The sequence below is a fragment of the Trichechus manatus genome, unplaced genomic scaffold (genome assembly GCF_000243295.1).
Source record: "Trichechus manatus latirostris isolate Lorelei unplaced genomic scaffold, TriManLat1.0 scaffold00002, whole genome shotgun sequence".
Taxonomy (NCBI): Eukaryota; Metazoa; Chordata; class Mammalia; order Sirenia; family Trichechidae; genus Trichechus; species Trichechus manatus.
In genome coordinates, this window is record NW_004443938.1 from 36,418,380 (window position 1) to 36,436,756 (window position 18,377).

General features: G+C 40.8%; 1 long non-coding RNA gene across 1 annotated transcript in view; it reads left to right on the forward strand.

Annotated features, from left to right (window-relative positions):
• Positions 1 to 17,535, forward strand: part of LOC111820232 (uncharacterized) — a 31,776-nt gene extending 14,241 nt beyond the window's left edge. The window contains exons 2-3 of the long non-coding RNA XR_002823786.1: positions 13,108 to 13,221; positions 15,331 to 17,535. This is a non-coding gene — a long non-coding RNA (uncharacterized LOC111820232). The remainder of the gene's footprint in view (positions 1 to 13,107; positions 13,222 to 15,330) is intronic.
• Positions 17,536 to 18,377: the final 842 nt, after the last annotated feature.

Below are 18,377 nucleotides of genomic sequence, written 5' to 3' on the forward strand. Positions count from 1 at the left end.
AAGGTTGGCAGTTCGAATCCACCAGCCACTCCTTGGAAACCCTATGGGGCAGTTCTACTCTGTCCTATAGGGTCGCTATGAGTCAGAATCAACTCCACGGCAATGGGTTTGGATTTTCGTTAAGTGGTCTGAATAGCAACAGCAGCAGCAGCAGCAGCAGCAGCAGCAGCAGCAGCAGCAGCAGCAACGAATGACTGACTGGGGGCCTGCTTACAGCAGCTGAGGTATTAAAAGCTGTGTTTACTGAAAACAAAAGAAAAGATTTGAAGAGGTCTTAACCCTATAGAGAAAATTACGTCTTTGGCGATCAGCAGTGAAAAGCCATTTACTTGAATAATCACCCTTTTATTCCTATTTTGTTAGTAAAATACCCACTAAAAATGGAGGAAGACTGTGACTAAATAGTAACTGTAAGAGGTTTTCTCTCACCTAGACAAAATGAATGGTTGTAATGATATTTCCACAAAAGTTACAACATATCCTCAGTATTACAAACTCCCCTCAACCAATGACTGCTTTTTAATTCAGCCATTTTCCTTCATCACAAGGTTGTGGAGTAAATATTCTTTTGATTGTAAATTAAAGAGATCTAGACTTTGAAGAAGAAGTCCTGATGGTGCAGTGGTTAAAGTGCTCAGCTGCAAACCAAAAAAAAGGTCAGCGGTTCAAACCCACCAGCAACTCTGCGGGAAGAAGATGTGGCAGTCTGCTTCCATAAAGATTTGCAGCCTTGGAAACCTTATGGGGCAGTTCTATTCCGCCCTGCAGGCTTGCTATGAGTCGGAATCGACTCCCCAGCAATGGGTTTGGTTTTGGTTTTTATAGACTCTGATGTAAAATAACAATACAGAGACTTAAATTTATACAGATATGATTAAATTTAATCATTTGTCTTTGGATTTTTATCTTCTACTCTATACTAGTATTTCCAGCAAAAAACAGATGAGGGTAAAAACATATTATAACTAGAATTTACCTTAGTTCAAAGAGAGAAAAAAATCTTTGTTCCTGTGGGATTGTTGAAACCTGGTTAGCATCCATTTCATTCTAATGGGCACTCTGTTTTCTGTTTTACAATTTACATTCAAATTCCAAATATTTTACTTAGATGCTTTTCCAAAGTAAGATTCAGAAAAAATTGTGTTTTTCTTTTAAGTGTATTATTTAAATCTCATTCTATGCCACTTTTCTAGGTACTTTATCAGAATATTTAAAGTCATCAACTTTATTCTATCAGTGAAGGTTTATTGCAGGAGGGGGAGGTTGGAACAAGATAAAGGGGATGTTTTCATCAGAGAACTGTTCCAGGATGAAAAAGCTCACAGGAATATGTAATGTGCTTCAGAAGAGTGAAGGAGGAGGAAGCAGAGGTTGGGAGGAATCTGATCCTGTGGGTGTCAGACACATAAGAGAGACTGCTCACACATGACATGTTTCAGATCATTTGACACGGTCATGCAAGCAACAGAAAGTTATATGGTTTTTAGTCTTCTAGGTAGCAGTGAAATGATAATGTGGGTGGATCAGAAAAAAATGAACTTCTCATTTTTGTATTTAAATTCGTTTTGAGCTAGTTCAAGACTGTGGAGGTGTTGACATACCACCCAGTTCACACACATTCGCCCCTCCTGACTCCTCCTCGGCCACACCAGTGTCCCTCAGACTAACCAGTTGCTGCCTAGTCGATTCTAACCCATAGTGACCCCATGTGCGTCAGAGAACTGTGCTCCATAGAGTTTTAAATGACTGATTTTTTGGAAGTAGAAGGCCAGGCCTTTCTTCCAAGGTGTTTCTGGATGAACTCAAACCTCCAACCTTTTGGTTGGCAGCTGAGTGTGTTAACCATTTGTACTACCTAGGGACTCCTCTCTCAGACTAGCTCTAGCCAAATCATTATTCACTCAAATTGTGCTTGTGGAGGGACTGGTATGTGTGGGCCTCATGTTACGCCCTGGATGAAAGAACACATTCCCTGTCTTTAATGGGAAAGCTAGACAAGTAGACAAACAATGGCAAGACAGAGTGGTAAGTCTACTGACATGAGCAGGATGCTGTGGGCCAGGCATCTGGTCCAGCTTGGGAGAGGGTGTGGAGGGGGAGAGGAGCTTTCCCAGAGGAGGTGGCAGCTGATAATGTTTTGAGAGATGGGCAGGAATTGTTCATGGTGAAAGAAAAGATAGACAAAGTGAGCAGCATGTGCACAGCCCCAGGACACAAGCTGTGGAGTGGAACAGTTAAGTTTGGAAAAGAAAACAGGGCCAATCATGAAGGGCCTTGGACACCATACTAGGAGTTTGTACTTCATTCTGAAGTAGATAGGAAATGATTAAAGCAGTTGCTGTCAAGTTGACTCCAACCCATGGCAACCCCACATGTGTCAGAGTAGAACCGTGCTCCATAAGGTTTTCAATGGCTGATTTTTGGGGAGCAGAACACCAGGACTTCCTTCCATGATGCCCCTGGATGGACTCGAACCGACAACCTTTCAGTTAGTAGCCGAACACATTAACCATTTGTAGCTTACTAGCATTTTAAGACGGTAATAATCAGATTTGCATGAACAGCATCAGTGTGGTGCTATTACTTCTTCCCCAAATGACTCGAATCAGGAAAACCAACTAGGACAAATGCAGGGTTAGAGCAGTGGGTGTGAGGACAAAGAAACACATATAATTCAAGAGATACTTATCAGAAAGGGGTGTACCAAACGTGCTGACATATTGGATGCAGGTTGTAAGTAACAGCAAAAGCAACAGCCTTGATGGTGGTGTGATTCAGGGTTCAAGAATAGGGGGCCTCACAGAGGAGGAGCAAGTGGAGGGAGGGGCAATAGTGGGCCTGTTTAAGTAAGATGAATTTAATCAATGGAAATATTCTATGGACAATTGAATATAGAGATCTGGAGCTCAGGAGACAAGGCACGGTACAATGATACATTTGGGTGTCATCCAGATATAGAGATATAAAAAGTCACAGGTGGGGATTAGGTGGCCAAAGAGAGAAATGGAGACCTGGAGAAAAATGGCATTTAAGGGATCCTGAGAAAGAGACTGAGGAGTGACCAGGTGGGCCAAGTGAAAACCATGAAAGCAATGTAAAAGTCAAGGAGAGGAATGTGTTTTGGAGATACAGACTGATCACCAGGAATAAATGCTACAGAAAAGAAAACTAAGATAAAGCTAAAGAAAGGACTTGGCTTTTGTAAGCATGACACCCTCGAAGATCTTGGCAGAACAGTTTTAGCAGAATGGTTGCTGGGAACCCAGATCACAGAGGACTGAAGACTAAATGGCTGATGGAAAAGCAGAAACAGCATTGCAAGCTTGAATTTCAAGAAGTTTGATATGGAAGACAAGTAGAAAGAAGGGACAGGAAATAGAAGGAGATCCAGGTCAAGGAAGTAGTGTGTGTATGTGTGTGAGACAGACAGAGAAAGAGAGACAGAGACTTAAGGCTTCCTTTGAGAATGTGCCATCTCCTTTTGCCTGCCCGGTGAGAACCTTGATTAATCTAATTCTGAATTTTTAAGTAAAAAAGAATGATGTTCTGTTTTTACTTAAATGATACTCTGTGTGGTACAGGAATTAATCTTTATAGAATACTTACTACATGTCACAAGCTTTCTATGTGTGTGTGTGTTTGTTTTTGCTTTTTAATTATCCCAGCAGTCCTACAATACGGACAGTTTGATATTATCCTCCTTTGAACTACTGAGGAAACCAAGAGTCAAAAAGGTTCACTGGTTTGCCCCAGACCCACTGTAGGTCAAGAGCAGAGCTGGAATTTGGTTCTAGAGCTATCTGAATCTAAACACTGAGGTCCTGGGAGTGACAGAGCCAGCACTGCACTATCTGGTAATTCTACCTCTAGGAGCCATTTCCTGATCTGTGAAATGAAAGCTTTGGATAGGGATGCTACAATCACAGAGTTGCTTACTCTCTTTGGTGTAGTCAAGACCCAAGTGTTCCATTGAAGAAGCAACCCATTGGTAAAACAACCATGTGAAAATCCATCTATTTATCTTCTTGCCACTTTAACTCCCTTCTACACACCTGAGCACACAGTTTTATTATTTTCAAACTCTAATTTCAGTATAGGAGGAATTGAGTTAGTTAAGTGACTGGCTCAACATGCCGAAGGCCCATCACACTAAACACAAATGCCCTTTCTTGGTAGTTTCAGAAGGGCTTGTATGGTAAGGAGATCTTTCTTTCTTCTCTTCCTAACCAACCAAAAAAAGGCGTTGCCGTCGAGTGGATTCCGACTCATAGCGAGCCTATAGGGCAGAGTAGAACTGCCCCATCAGGTTTCCAAGGAGCGCCTGGTGGATTCAAACTGCCGACCTTTTGGTTAGCAGCCGTAGCTCTCAACCACTGCGCCACCAGGTTTTCCCTCTTCCTATCACGTTTCTTAATAGATATTTTTATCAATTTAACTTTTCACTGGTAGGTAACATACATGACAAATAGTGCACAGAAAGTGCTTAGCCTGATGAATTTTCACAAGGTGAACACACCATGTAACCAGCACCTAAATGGTCGGCTCCTTGCAAATTATTTGTTCTTTGTTTCCACAGTTATAAAGCTCACTTGGTAATTCAACTCTCTACCACACAGTGAATTTAGAAGGGCTAGCTAATTATAGCTTTAACTGTAAAACACTTTGACAAACTCGAAGTAGGTAGAGAGCTGTTTAAATTGATTATAATGTCACACGGTTTCTACTTAAATTATTTCACCTGGGAGAATGTCAAACTGTCCTGATTAGCAGATCACGAAAGAGAAGTGTTTGAAATTCAGTTAATGGAGACTTGTGAATTTTTAAAACTATTGGTGGCTTGTTACCTGAAATATTCCTGCTTAAGTTCTCTGAGTCAGCCTGCTTCCCTCCCCATAACTTTCCCTGCCTTCCTTTTTCCGTAGCAATGAAAAATTTTGTGTTTGAAAGTAAGTAGGAAAAAAAACTTTGCTGCCAAGTGGATTCTGACTCATGACGACCCCATGTGTTGCAGAGTAGAACTGCACTCCATAGAGTTTTCAAGGCTGTAACATTTCCGAAGCCGATAGCCAGACCTTTCTTCCAAGGCACCTCTGGGTGGGTTCAAACCGCCAACCTTTCAGTTAGTAGTTGATAACTATTTGTGCCAGCCAGGGATTCCTTGAAAGTAAGTGGTCCCCAAATCCTCCTCCATGTTTTTCAAGTTGATTATGTGCTTGGCCGTCACTGGTCCCCTTTCCAAGAGTTGTCTTGATAAACCTAGCCATAATCTCTTGGGAAGTAGTTTTTCTTCCATTTGCTACCTGTCTCTCAATTTAAATTGTACTCAATGTGGGAAAATAGCTTTCATTCCCGATTATGTGTCTCCAATCTTTCTTTCAAGCTTACAGATTTACTAAGGGAGTATAATTGAGCCCAGCTGTGATAGTTACTAACTTTATTCTCTGCCTTGGGATAAACGTTTATAGTTTGCAAAGTAAAGGTCTATTTTTTGTTGTTGTTTTATTTTGTTTTGCTTTTGATACTGGCTTATATACTCTCTTGGATTCTTGGGTCATTTGCCGTGTGCATCTTATCTTCCCAAGGAGAATGTGAGCTCCTTGAGAGCAGGAACTAAATCTTATACTTCTTTCTATGCTCAGATGCCTTATACAACGTAGTGCTTAATAAATATTTGTTAATTGGATGGTTGGTCAAGAAGAAAAAACCCTAATAGACTGTATTAGTGTATATTTTTTTTATTTAGGAATATACCATAGTACCTGATTTTGATTTGTCACAGTAGTAGTATAAACTCAAAAGATAGTCTAGATTATTTTGAAAATTCAGACCACTCTTGGAGACAATAAACAAATCAACTATCTGATTCGGTTGAGTATCACTCGGAGTGATCAGCACCTTTCCTTTCATAATTCTAATAATAGCTTCAGATGAGGACCATAACCAATTTTGATCCATCTTAGAAAAGATAAAACTTTTCACCCCATGAGCAGTTAATAAAACCATCACAAACAAGCTAAATGCTTCTCTACAAAACATTTTAAATTATATTCTGTTAGCTCTACCAATTTGTACAGTCTCAGGAAAACATCATTTTACATATCTGACAATGAAAATTATTCTCTCAGCAAAATGCAACACCCCTCTTAAGCAATGCACTAAGAGCGACATAAATAGAAGGAGAAAAAAAAAAAAGATACTTAGGGCTGAATGTAAATGAACAGTGGGGGCATCTCACTGACCTTCTCAGATAAGACAGTCTATAAATCTTGAATAGTGATACTATTAAGTATTTCAAATGCAAAATATGCATATATCTGTTTTGCTAATTAAGATGTCTGTTGAACACAAGTATCGGGCACCTTATTTAAATAATTATCTTGTACGGTATATTGCACTTCTCTGTCTTATATTAGCAAAAAACCCATGGCCATCGAGTCGATTCTGACTCACAGTGACCCTACAAGGACAGAGTAGAACTGCCCCTCAGGGTTTCCAAGGCTGTGATCTTTACGGAAGCAGACTGCGACATCTGTCTCCTGATGTTGTATATTACGAGCCTTCAATCAGGAGTGTTCAATCAGGAGTGTTCAATCAGGAGAAACTCTAGCCTGCTTAGGAATGTTTGCTAATTAAAAGTTTGGGGGATTTAAATGAAGTACTTCCAGCTTTTGGAGAATCCTCAAAGTTAAGTCAGCAAAAATAACAGCTCTTGCTGTTCATCCAGATCTAATAACATGCTCGGGTAGGCATTTGAACACATCATCAGCCACACAGAAGTACTCCATTGAACAGAAAGCCACATTAACAATGCTTAGGTAGCTAGACTCTTCCTCCACTGCCTAGTTCCGCTTTGCTAGTCTCCCCAAGGATCTTTTTCCATTACTGAATCCGAAAACAAAGCAAAACAAAACAAAGTTTTTGTCCCTAATTATCCAGCTTATATAATAATAACTTGCCTAGGTTTCAAGACAAGATAGTCTGTCAGTAAGAGATTAATAGCCAACTTACTAAAAAGAGAATTAGCCAGCTGTCTGTGCTATCATTTGGTTTAATATTTTGACAATACAATTGCAGGAAATTCAGAGAATATTTACAATGCATCACCTTTTTTTAAGGTGTGCCACTGAAGGCCTGTGAATCCCTTTATTGGGAGGGTTTCTTTGATTTTCATGATGAACGTAGTTTTTGAAATTTGGTTTAGTTCAGGAAAATAGTCTTAATGAACCAAAACATGTTTTAAATGCACCAGAGAGGATTTATGCATTCAGTAAGCACTTACAAAATGCCTGTTGTTGGTGGTTGTCAAGCGGCTTCCGACTCATGGCAACAACTGTTCCCTAGGGTTTTCTTGGCTGTGGGTTCGCTATGAGTCAGAATTGACTCAACGGCATCGGGTTTGGGTTTTTTTGGTTTTAATCTTGACAGAAGCAGATCGCCAAGCCATACTTCTGTGGTACCACTGGGTGGGTTCAAACTGCCAACCTTTAGTTAGCAGTCGAGCAAAAACTGTTTGCGCCACCTAAGTGATAGAAATCATCATCAGTAGGGATACGAAGATGCACAAACCCAAGCCCTGCTCCCTGGCAGCTCAAGCTAGTGTGGACACAAATCACAAATGTAAATAAATAAATACAATACAGGGTGAAAGTCCTGATGTTGAGGTTGACACTTCTAAGTAGGCTGGAGAAAGTTGAATGGGCTCTTCAAACACGGTAACTTCCTATTCAAAGGAACTCTGTTTAGAGAACTTCTGTAAAGCAAAACATTTATTTCTTTTGTTAGATTTTCACAAATTAAACTTAAAAAAAAAAAACCATATGCATTAATCATTCTCATTTTTTTAAAAATCCTGAAGCTCTTTAATCATCCCAAATTTCAAAAAGGAAAATTGGGGCCACTCTGGTTAAGAATGGGAACCTGCTGCACAGCATATGCTCATGGCTTCCCGAGTTCTTCATACAGCTCTAACTTCCTGCTGACTTAACTAGAGGACTTGATAACTCGATTTGGTTCCTATTTCAGCAATTAGTCAGCTGTCTTCTCCAAGGAAAGACCTCCTTAACTTTTCTTACTGAACATTAAATTTAAGATTCTTCCTGAGCTCAGAACTATTGGATTCTAAAATGATACCTTGAACAATATATATATACCTTTTTAACAGTGGTGCTCTTGGATGTGACTTAGATTGTGTTAGCCCTAAAATACGCACCCCATAGCACTGATGTCCTAGAAGTCATCTTAGACATCATCAGGGTCACTGGTCCGCTTCCAACACCAGCAAACTCTTCTGCTCTCCTTAGAAAAGCTCCCTCCTTTTCACCTCATTCACCCCTTTCTATGGCTGCTTCTTCCCTTCACTGACTTGATTCACTTTCTTGCTGCCTCTCCTTTTCTTTGCATTATCCTCAGACATGTCTAGCTAAGATAACTCAGTGATAACTCAGTGGCAATAGCTGCAGCAAAGGATTCAAACATACCAACAAGCATGAAGATGGCACAGGACAGGGCAGTGTTTCATTTGAGTATACACAGGTCGCCATGAGTCTGAGCTAACCAAACAACAGCTAACAACAACAACTTAGTGGTTGCTAACTATTCTATTAAGACTCACATTTCTCCAACTCGGAGGTGACTGGGATATCTTCTACCGAGCAGTTCCATTAGGGAGACTGCTGGCCTTCAATGAGCACAGTATAGTCATTTCCTGCTTATTAGTTATATTGATCACCACCCCAGAGGAATGACAGATATCCTGGTACAGATATTAACTCCAAAATACAGAACAATTTGTTCATCTGCCAAGAGTTATTTCAAACACTGTTCAAAATATTAAAGAAAGGCCAAGACAACTTCACCCTTCATTTTTTGTCTGACCTATTTCTACCTTTTCCTGTCTGAACTGTTAACAATGTTCTATGTTATTTTTCAAGACAAGCATCCTAGCCAAAAAAAAAGTTTCTTTATGGACATTTTTATTGGATTGAGTTTCCTCATCCCTGACTGCAGGGAGCCTTGGGCGCCAGCAGCAAGTGCTCTTCTTGCTAGCAGACCTCCAAGCAGACTGCACCAAGCCATCCTGCTTCTCTGCCTTTTATGCAGAGACTGCATAGCCTGTTCTTTATCCAGCAGATTCAATTCATAGCATTTTATTTTCCAAGAATGGTACTGTAGGGAAATCAGGCTTACCTATCAGGCCATCTTCAAAGGAGCTTATAATAGTGGTTTCCAGCTGATTTCGAAAATGGAAGTTGTACTTTGATTTCATGACTTTGATTTCTTTGGTCAGTCAGTCAACAAAAATTTATTAAGTGTTAGACCAAGTTGCAGGCACAATGCTGGGCACTGGGAAGTAGGCGGGCAGATAAGACAGGCGGAATGCCTGGCTTTGTGAGGCGTACTGTCTGCCCTACTGTCTCCCTTTCCACCATCATTTCCCTCATATGGTTATGGGATTAAAGAGGGTGGGATTTGCTTACAAAGCCGTTCATCATCTGAAAACGGTAGTGCCATCCGATGATTACAGCAGCTCTCTGGAAGGCTTAGGTAATATTAAGCAAAGTGAATTTCCCTTTATGCCATTGTAATGACAGTAAGTGCCTACAGAAATGGCTCCTTACCAAGGCAGTAATAATGTTTATAAAACATATTGCAGATTTTGGAAGACAGCCACTAGGTGAATTGCAAAATGTAAAACTTTTCTCTATTTGCCTGCACAATTCATCTGAAAATTGAACACTATTCCATAAGGGAAAACAGGGAGCTAGCAGTTTGAACTGGGTTGCTTATTATGGACTGCTTAAAGGGTAACTGGGCATAGCAATTATTAATAAGAAAGAATGGTAGCCCTCTGGGAGCTGGGCAATCAGTGTGAAAGCACTCCACATACATCTTGGACTTTTGAATTTCAGCCATGACCTATATTAACTCCCGCTAATCCAGGGCTGGAGTGCTACACAGCAGAGATTTACAACTGTTGGTGTTATATTAAATTGCATAGTAGATTAGCACTCTAGACACCACAATTGTAAGGAAGCCAGCCCCTAGACCAACAGCACCTCTCATTCATTAAGAGATCTTCCATACAAAGACACACACACACACACACACACACACTGACTGCATGAAGCCAATTAGCCAAACAAAAAGCAAGATATTTGGTCCACTGCTCAAAGATCTGTAAGTGTAGGTGCTCTTATGGATGGAATTTTTTCTCCCCAAAAAGATAAGCTGAAGTCCTAATCTCCATACCTGTGAATGTAAGCTTGTTTGGAAATAGGGTCTTTAAAAATGTTACTGGTTAACATGAGGTCATACTGGAGGAGGGTGGGTCCTAGTATGAGTAGTGCCCTTATAAAAGAGAAGAGACACATACAGGCAAGACAGCCGTGTGAAGATGGGGGCAGAGATTGGAGTCACCTACAAGCCAAGGAACACCAGAGATCACCGGCCATTTCCAGGAGCAAGGAGAGAGGCATGGAAGGAAGAAGGAATGTCAGGGGGCAGGCACAGTTTCCACCAAAGATACTCGCCTCAAACAAAATCTTATACAGGACAACCACACATTTTTAATTTTTTCCTTGCAATTTTATCTATTTATTCTCTATACATTTGGTGGAATATCAAGGATTCCATATTGGGGTCTTTATTAGTAGGTTGTCATTATCATCATCAACAGCAGCAAACAAGCAACACTATTTTTCAAGAACCTATGGAAAGAGAAACTTGGGAGACAAACAGGCTTTTTTTCTTCTCCTGTTGGAATATCACCATCTTTTTAAATTATTATTTTGATTTTGAACAGATAATTCACAGGATACAAAATCCAAAATGTACAAAAGGATCCACAACATGTTTCCCTCTTACCCCGATATCACAACCATCCGATTCCCCTCCTTAGTGACAACCATTATTACCAATTCCTTGTTTAGCCTTCCAGAGATATTCTATGCATATAAAAGTGCACCTTCCCTTTTTTTCACACATCATAATATATAAAATGTACTATTCCATGCCACACACTTGTCCTTAACATATTTTGAAGATCACCTCCAAACAGAATGTTGTCTCATTCTTTCTAAATGGCTGCAGGTATTCTATTGCTTTGCTGTATCATAAATTAATTAACCAGTATCCTTTAGATAGAAATTCAGGATTTTTGCAGTTTTTGGTATAGCAAATAATGCTTCAGTCTTTTTACATACATTGTTTGGTCCGTGAGCAATTACATTTCTAGGATAAATTACTACAATGAATTGCTGGATCAAATAATAGGTGCATTTTTTATTTTCCATTTGTTTTCCACAGAGATTGTATGGACGTGCCCACTTGTGAGCAATCTGGTTCCTTTTTTAAAATCTTGGTGAATATGGGAAACATAGTCCAGCTTAGTCATTCAGATCAACTTCAGAAGATAAACCTTAGAGTTCATATTGCCCTTTCAAAGAATGTTTGACTAGTCTTTATCATCAAACTAGCCCTTTTGGAAGCAATCCTACATTTAAATAAAATCACTGACTACATTTACTATAAAGAAAATAGTAAAAGGAAGCAACAAGCTGTTCATAAATTAATATTAAAAAACCCATTGCTGTCGAGTCAATTCCAACTTATAGTGACCATATAAGACAGAGTAGAACTGCCCCATACAGTTTCCAAGGAGTGGCTGATGGATTCAAACTGCTGACCTTTTGGTTAACAACCAAGTTCTTAACCACTGTGCCACCAGGGTTTCACAAATTAGTATAGTGTGTACTTAATAAATGTTGAATTAATGATTAAATGGTGGCTGGACGGTTGGATGAAAATTGGTATTGCAATGGGAAAAAATGTTTTGCTTTTCAAGTATATTTTGTTTATGAAGTAAAATTAATTATAAAATTTAAACTCTATTAATCTCATTTGCTAGAGCTGGGTCACAGGCCCACCCAAAGAGATATGGGCCCGCCCTCATTGGTTTAGCAAAATGGTAATTCATCCACTAGGGGGAAGGTCCTCTTTCCCCAACACATTGGTGCTTATACCTGAACAAATTTGGACTTCTGAGAGCAAGGAAGAACGAGAGAAGGAGGGAGGAAATTATAGGTGTACAGAAAACCAACTTTGCATTAGTTATGAAATTTTTTAGAATAACTTTCTATGAGTTTAGTGTAGTGGGACAGAAAAGGGAGTGATGTTTGAATAAAAATGGCTTTCTCCACATTATAGGAAACCTGCTGACATCAAGTTGATTCTGACTAATAGCGACCTTACAGGACAGGGTAGAACTGCCCCATAGGGTTTACAAGACTGTCATCTTTATGGAAGCAGATTGCCACATCTTTCTCCCGAAGGGAGGCCACCAACCTTTCAGTTAGAGCTGAGCACTTAACCACTGTGCCACCAGGGCTACTTGCATTATAAGAAGTGGGGCAGAATTCACCTTGGAGAATGATTGCCCTTTGTTTTGGAGAATACTGTTACAGCCCTTCTGATTATTTCTTGAGGAAAAATACTGAGAAAATGAGGAGCTGAGGGCATTGAATCTAGCTTAAGGGCGACTATGGGAAAGAGACAGTTATGAGAGACAGCACAGCGCGTGGCAGCAGGAAAGGCCCAAGGAGAGAAAGGATCCCTCAGAGGCTCCAAGAGCAGGGTCTTCTGATACTGACTTTTGAGTTTTCCTTTTCTGCATTGAAATGCCCTATGATAGGTAGCTTCAAATCTTAAGTACATTTGGTCAGCTGCATCCCAGTGTCAGCTTTGTATTAGCAATACCTCAGGTAAAAAAATTAATAAACAAAAATAGTACAGGAGTGGTTTAGGAACAGCAGTCTGAAAAAGCAATTTCAAGATAGCAAAAGTGATCAGTCCAGAATAGGCAAATCCATGGGACAGAAAGTAGACTAGTGGTTTCTTAGGGCTAGGGGACTGGGGAGAAACACGGAGCGGTTGCTATTGATTCCAGGGTTTCCTTTTAGGGTGATGAAAATGTTTTAAAATTAGATAGTGGTGATGGTTGCACAACTCTGTAAATATACTAAAAACTATCGAATTGTACACTTTAAAAAGATGAATTTTATGGCATGTAAATTATATTTCAATAAAGCTTTTTTTTTTTTTTTTTTTAAGTGATCAGCACAGCCACTTGGAGCAGGAAGTAATCAGCAACATTGGACGTGCTCAGCAAATCCTCAGAAATGCTTGTGAAGGTCTGGACTTTCTCTGGTTATATAAGGTGGAGAAGTAAGTTATTTTAATATGACAGGAGAGATTGATCCAAAAGAATGGGTTGCTTGGGGGTACTCAGTTATAACAGCAATTGCACCTCTTTCTCTACTTTTTGCTTTTCATGTTATTCCACCTGCTCTCTTGGTCCCTTTGCTCCCACAAACAGAAACTCTTCAAACATACACACACATATAGGATTTTTTCTATAAGAAAAGTTATATCCTCTTCCTTTCTGAAGACAGCAGAAAGGAATGATAGAAAGAGCCTGGGTCCCTGATGCCTTCATTGAGCTGCAAAATCAGCAAACCCTGGAAATGCCTGCCACCACTCCCACCATCTCCAGCTATACGATGTCAGATGTAATGCTTCTCACTGAGAGGCAGAGTAGTATAGTGGTGAAGGATAAGGATTCTGGAGCTAGACTACCTGGGTTTAGAATCTGATCCCAGATTTAGAAGTTACTAGCTTTGAGACCAAGGGCAAGTTATACCTCAGGTTACCCCTCGTACGACTGAGATAATATTATTGCCTACCCGATGTTGTTGTGTGTCGTTGAGTCGATTCCAACTCATACTGACCCTATAGGACAGAGTAGAACTGCCCCATAGGGTTTCCAGTGCTGTAATCTTTATGGAAGCAGATTGCTACATCTTTCTGCCTCAGCATGGCTGGTGGGTTGAACCACTGACCACTTTCGGTTAGCAGCCGAGCACTTAACCACTGCACCATCAGGGCTCCTTATAATTGCCTGAGTATAGGGATATTATTCCCAGCCAATAAACTCAAGTGCAGTCTGGCAGTGGAGGTTTAAATGTTGCTATAACGCTGAACAGATTTCCACAGTGCTTCCAGAGTAAAGACAAACTAGGAAGAAAGGTCTGGCAATCTACTTCTGAAAATCAGCCATTGTGGATCACAATAGTCCGATCCCGTTTTGCATGTGATCACCATGAGTCTGGGCCATCTGGACAGCATCAAAGAACAACATAGGAATGTTGTAAAAATTAAAATGAATTAGTATGTGTAAAACACTTAGAACTATGCCTGGCAAATAGCAATCACCATAATAATAAGCATTAGGTAAGGTATTATTATTTATAGAAATACTGTGCAATACATAACATTCCCCCAGTCTCCAGTGAACCTGCAAAGCATGAATGTAGGAATCAACTGAATTGTAAACTGAACAGAAAAACAGGTGAAACCAGGAGTGGTTTAAGAGCTGGGTGATACATGCTAGAAGATAATTTTTCAGAGACCAGGGAGGCATATCTAATCCCTAGTCAGGTGCAGGGTGCAGGGGGTAACAGTGAGCACACTTGCGTAGTTAAAAGTCATAACCAAAAACAAAAACAGAAGACCTCTCTTGATTTCCCACTCTACCCTACTGATTGAGAACGTATTAATGTATATTTCTATCACTTGAGATTCTTTGGGTTACAAGTGGCAGAAACCCCAACTCAAGACAGCTTAAGTGAACAACAACAACAAAAGACTGTGTTTGATATAACTGACAATCTGAGTGTCTGTGCTTGCTTGAGATGAAAGTTGGTTTAATACATGGGCCAAGTAAGATGACCAGAACTCAGTTTCTCTCTCTCCCTCTACCTTCTTGGTCTTCTCTACGTGGCTTCCTTTCTGGTATATTTTTTCTTGATGGTAAGATGGGCATGTCTGCCCCACTGCATTCCATTCTTCTAGGTTCAAGTCCAGTAAGAAAAAATAAGCAATTTAATTCTTGCCAAAGCGTCCTTGTACCACATTGGCTCTGACCAGCTCCTATGACCATCCCTGAACGAATCACTGTAGCCAAGTAAAGGAAATGCTTTTTTTTTTTTAAGTTTTTTATTGCGCTTTCTAGGTGAATGTTTACAGCACAGATTAGTTTTTCATTCAAAAATGTATACATAAATTGTTTTGTGACACTGGTTGCAATCCCCACAATATGTCAACACTCTCTCTCTTTCCCTTTCCACCCTGGGTTCTCCATGTCCATTCGTCCAGTTTTCCCGTCCCTTCCTGCCTTCTCATCTTTGCTTTTGGGCAGGTGTTACCCGTTTGGGCTTGTATACTTGATTGAACTAAGAAGAACATTCCTCACGTGTGTTACTGTTTGTTCTATAGGCCTCTCTATCTGCGGCTGAAAGGTGGACTTCAGAAGCGGCTGCGGTTCGCAAACGCTTCGATTGGATTGGCTGGTGTCACATGCCGAGGATGGAGAGGTGGAGTCAACACCGCTGAACCACATGAACTCAGAAGTGGGAAGAGGATGGTTCCCCAGGGAAAGTCTGAGATTCCCTTCTACTGCTTGTATTTCCGGCTGTTCTATGTTAGACTCTGTTCTGCTTACAGGCTCTTTTCCGAACTCTGCTGTTTAATCTCAGGGACAAGACAGAACAAACCAGAAGAGGAATATACCCAGAATTAGAACTACTTGCTATGTGCATGGGGCAGGGGGTGCAGACAGGGAGAGAGAAGAGCTTCAGCAGATGCTGTGATTAAGTCCAGCCTGACAGACCTGCATGGTATCTAGAGACTAAAGCAGCAGATGAGCCAGGTCAGCAGTCATCACTGGAGATTAACATGGAGATTATGGTTGTCATAGCAGGTAGCTGGAGTACAGCTAAAGAGTACCCAGAAGTAGGAGAGATTTATGTTATGCAGAAGTCTCAAGACAGAGAAGGGAAAATCGATACTAATTACAACTGCCATGCACACCAGTCTGACTATATATTGACTCTTGCTAACAATGCACTTTGATTCAAATGTTATCCATACCCGGTTCTCAATTCTCAACATGTGGAGTGGGAAGGCTGGGGCCGTAAGAAGGACCAGCAGCTTTGGGTGCTTTTATTTTCTTTTGGAACCTTTCTTAGTAATGTCTAGCTTCCCTTCAGAACTTCTGTCTTTACAGAAATTAAGCAAGCTTTTCATAAGTTTTTAGCCAAGACTTCTGGTTTCAGCTGCAACATGTAAAGGGCTTGGACGTTGTTACTCCCCTCCTAACAAGAAGAAAAAGCTGGACAAATGGAAAATCAACAACTTTTGTTGGACCCCTCAGAGAACTGAGGATGAAACCACCACCCTGAAGTCTGGAAAGACAGGTGAATCCAGAGAGTCATAGATGAGACCTGCCTAGCTGGAGCAGAAGATACTGGAGTCGGAAATGGTAAAAACCAAAAACCAAACCCATTACCATCGAGCCGATTCTGACTCATAGCAACTCTATAGGACAGAGTAGAACTGCCCCATAGGGTTTCCAAGGAGCGGCTGGTGGATTCGAACTGCTGACCTTTGGGTAAGCAGCTGAGCTCTTAACCACTGCGCCACCAGGGGTAGAAACACTTAAATTGTAATTTTGACAAAAATCTGGAGGCTGAATATGGGCTATCATGAGAGTGAGAAACCTCTGGAGGCCACGGCCTTAGGGGGGTGCCCCCACATTCATGGACTTGACCTCTAGGAGCTCTGCACAATGAAGAGCTGAAAAAGACCCCGTTGGGGCTCTGGGAGCTGGAGAAGAAGAGTAATCCTTGTGAAATATGCCCAGAGCATTCTCCATTACAAAGGCTTATTCTCCAGGGGCAAAGACTTACCAGAGCCTTATCCCACCTGAGGAAAAGGCATTTCTCCCACTCCAGCACCCTCTAGGCTGCTTGACTCTCCTAAAGGGAGGAAAAAGAAAAGATAAGGAACATTTGTGAAGGTCACAGCCCAGGGACACAGACCCACTAAAAGATTGAGATTTAATCATAATATTATAGAATGCTTCTCCTCCCCCACACCTTACCTATACCAATAGGGCTGCAGTATAATAGCAGTGGATTACAGCTGAAAGGGTTGCAAAACACAGACTCTTATCTGAGGAGGAGTTCTTAGGGAAGCCTAAAATCAACAGGGGAGAGAAAAACAAAGATACTAGAGGAATCTGAAGTCTCTGGTACCTTCAGTTACAGCAAACATTAAATTGAGCCCCCAGCTTGTAGCCAGAGCAACATGAAACCTCACACTTAATATCTATTTACCTCAGTTCTATTACCTAATCTATCATGTCTGAGTTTCAACAAATTAATTACAAAGTATGCCAATTATCAGGCAAGGAATAGCTTGGCTGCTAACCAAAATGTCGGCTGTTTGAATCCACCAAGTGCTCCTTGGAAACCCTATGGGGCAGTTCTACTCTGTCCTGTAAGGTCGCTGTGAGTCAGAATCAACTCGATGGCAATGGGTTTTTTTGGTTTATGATTAACATGTAAAGGACTCTAATGGAAAAATTAGACAACATGTAAGAACAGATGGGTAATAAAAGCAGAGAGACGGAAATTCTAAGAATCAAAAGGAAATGCTAGCAATCAAAAACACTGTTACAGAAATGAAGAGTTCCTTTGATGCGCTCATCAGTAGACTGGAAATGGCCAAGGAAAGAATCAGTGAGCTTGAAGACAGGTCAATAGAAACTTTCCAAACAGAAATGCAAACACGTCTTCAGTCAGTGAAGGAGATAACTTTCACCCAGTTTTGTCTCCGTGAAGTAATGCTATTAATCACATAGACTGTTAGGCCCTCTGACAACTAGTGACTCCTTTTGTAAGACTAGAGGTCTTGCTGGAGTTTAGGTCATTGCTTTAGCTCTACTCAGCAAGTCACAATAACTGCACACACCCTCTCACCTGCACAATTTTGGATAATCGTTGCCCCAGTGTTTCTGATTGATCCATGCCTCAATCAATAATAGAGGACTGGACAGCATTTAAGAGTCCTTGGGTGGTGCAAATCATTAACCTGCTCATCTGTTAACCAAAAGTTTGGTGATTCGAGTCCACCCAGAGGTGCCTTGGAAGAAATACCTGGCAATCATTACTTCAAAAAATCAGCCATTAAAAACCCTATTGAGCGCAGTTCTACTTTGACATACATGGAGTCACCATGAGTCAAAGGTGACTCACGAGCAACTGGTTTGGACAGCATTTGTGGGGAAGGGGCCAGCAGTAAGACCAGCACTGAGATCTGTCTGACATTATGCTGTGTTTCACAGACAGATTCCAGCTGAGAAGTGACAGGTGAGTGTGAGGTAGAGCCTCCATCCTGAGGAACTGATGGTGTAAGAACAGATTGGCAAGGCAGGGACTAGACCCCCAACTGGGCACAAGGTAGGGGCTCACTCTCAGAAA